General features: G+C 42.7%; 1 long non-coding RNA gene across 1 annotated transcript in view; it reads left to right on the top strand.

Annotated features, from left to right (window-relative positions):
* Positions 1 to 133: 133 nt before the first annotated feature.
* The window catches only part of LOC116672874 (uncharacterized), a 116,871-nt gene continuing 114,391 nt past the window's right edge, over positions 134 to 2,613 (top strand). Inside the window, exons 1-2 of the long non-coding RNA XR_004327670.1 lie at positions 134 to 245; positions 396 to 483. This is a non-coding gene — a long non-coding RNA (uncharacterized LOC116672874). The remainder of the gene's footprint in view (positions 246 to 395; positions 484 to 2,613) is intronic.

Here is a 2,613-nt window from a genome sequence, read left to right as displayed (position 1 = left end):
TCATTATTGTTTACACGTCGCCATTGACTTCACTGTGAAGTCCGAATTGTCTGACTGTCACTGACTACAACATATCAAACGCACCCCAAGTGCAGGAAGGCGGGCTAGTGAAACTGTCGACGCCCCGCCCACTTCGTTGCTGGCATGGCTGCCATGGCTACCAACAGAGACCAACCTGTCCATGTACTCTGCTAAGCTAACGGCTAGCAGCAAGCAAAGAGTCTTTAAACCGTCTCTGCAACAAGGTAGGAGTTGCTTTTGCTAACATTTATGTTGAGTTGTGTCTTGTCTCTTAATTTGTTGTTGGTGCTGGAGATGCTAACGTCCCATGTAACATTTAAGAAAGCTAGCTAACTAGCCAGCCACTCACCAACAGTCTCACTATGTGTCCTCAGCCCTTCTTTGATGGGGACCTTTCTGGCTGTACATCCGGGTTTCCTGTCCTGTTTTGGATGCTAGAGTTCAATGCTTCACTTCAGCAAGGTAGGAGCTGCTTTTGCTAACATTTATGTTGAGTCATGTCTTGTCTCTTAAGTTGCTGTTGGTGTGCTTGGCTGCTGCAGTCTACTTTTTGTCAGACGTCTAAATTATTGTTAATATCTTTGACTTTGGCTGGCTACTAATATCTGCTTTTATGGTGCTTTAACCTTTCTCTGTGCTGTTTTTGCATTACCATTTCCCGCGTACTAGTTGTAAATTAATTTCTCTATGTGACTGAGCTTTTTTTTCTTTTGGCTGTTGTGTGCATTATGAGGCCTTCAAGCCATTGATTTACATGAGGGTGTAATATGAATCATCATGTTTGAGTATTATGACTATAATGAGCTATACTGGTTGTGCAGTAGCTTGTTTTTGTGGGCTGTTGTATGCTGGCTTTAATGATGTAAACAAGGCTGTTTTCTTGCATGCTACCCACTCATACCACTATTCCCCTACAATATGCACGTCGTGGGAAACTCAACATGGCTTAACATTATCACATTAACATTGTCTCCAAACGCTTAATATTAAAGCAACACTATGTAACTTTTCCCGCTTTGGTCCCCCTACAGGTTGTCTCGTTGGAACTACAGCTTGCGCTAAAAGTTACATAGTGTTGCTTTAACAAAGTATTAGAGCTCCACTCTTACTGTATGTACACGCCGCCGCCAACGTGACCTTCTTAAGTTACTGGAAGTCTTTTATTTTCAAAGGAAGCCGGCTTCTCGCGTTTTGAGCGACGAGCGTCAGTCAGAAAGTTGAAAGTAGCTTAATGTTAGGGTAATGAGCCATGACGCGGTTCAGCCGCAAACACCAGCAACCAATGGAAATATAGACTTCCTTTGCGCTGGCTGGCTGATTCTGGAGAAACATGTGATGTAAACTTTTGTTCCTACCAAAACATTGCTGGGTTCCCTATCATTTTTGGTAGGACGTTGTTTGTGTATAGGGACCAGTTAACGTTACCTGCCGGTCACATCGTCTCTACACAGTCCACTCACAGTGACGTTCTGCACGGATCCACCGAGATTAGAGTCTGGCGGCTGCTCGCTCTGAATACGCTTCCTGCGGTTCAGCAGCTAACAAGCGAGCTAACTGCTAAAAGACACCGCTGACACCAACAAACAATACAATTTCATTATATATTTAATTTAGAAAAGGTTTCTAGTAGAGCCCAACCGAGATTGGATTTTTAAATAACCAAATATTTGTATCGTAATTAAAAAATACGATGTCGGTCGGTCAATGTAGAAACTAGAGCCCAGATTGGAAAAATCTATGAAGCTTCTGATGCTGCTGTCTATGTTTGGGATCTGCTAGCAAATTTCTGCTTTCATGCGGTTGTTGTTAAATGTAGTAATAATAATTTAATAATGTATTTCACTTGAGACTATTTTTCTTTTGGTTGATTGTACTTGCAATGTGAATCATCATGTTTGGGGGTTATGGGCCAAATGGGTTTTTGTTGCAGACTGATGCTGTGCTGGGTCTGTTCACTGGCTGTTTGTGTGTTTAATAATCTTGGTATGCTGTCGGTGCTTCCGGCGGTTTCATTGCTGTCTCACAGATCTGCTTGCGGTTGATGTTTTGGCATTTCTCAGCTGATAATTGCCGTTATGCGGCTGCTTTCTACTTATGTGCATTTTAATTGCAATGTTATTAATTGTACTTTCTTGTGGTGGCTGTGCTCATTTTTGCTTGGATTGTTGCATGTGCAGTGGGATGTTTTTTGCATTGTGTAATTGGTGTAAACTTATGTTTGCGTGTTACAAATGTCTGTCTGAATTGTTTTGCTGCCGGTGGTCGTCTGTGCTTTAAAGGCGGTAATTCGATCTTTGCAAACTCTTGTTTCAATCACTTATTGCTACCGCTGCTGTTGTTCGTTATGCATTTAGGGTTCACAAGCTCCACCCCAGCATCCACCTGTGGGCTCTGGACCCTTATTTTGGGAAGGAAGTATATAATCATAATATAATTATTGTTTTGGTGTGCAAGCTTGGTATAGCCTTGTGTAGTAGCCAATGTTCCCTCTTGTCATATGATAAATCTGTCCCATGCAGGGTTTACCTGGCTCAGAATGGGCTCTTTGGGGGGGGGGGCGGGGGGGGAACTACGCTCAATAATTGGTGCGTA

The sequence above is a fragment of the Etheostoma spectabile genome, chromosome 23 (assembly GCF_008692095.1).
Source record: "Etheostoma spectabile isolate EspeVRDwgs_2016 chromosome 23, UIUC_Espe_1.0, whole genome shotgun sequence".
In the NCBI taxonomy this organism is placed as follows: Eukaryota; Metazoa; Chordata; class Actinopteri; order Perciformes; family Percidae; genus Etheostoma; species Etheostoma spectabile.
The sequence above is the reverse complement of the archived record's forward strand: the minus strand, read 5'-3'. Positions and strand labels throughout refer to the sequence as shown.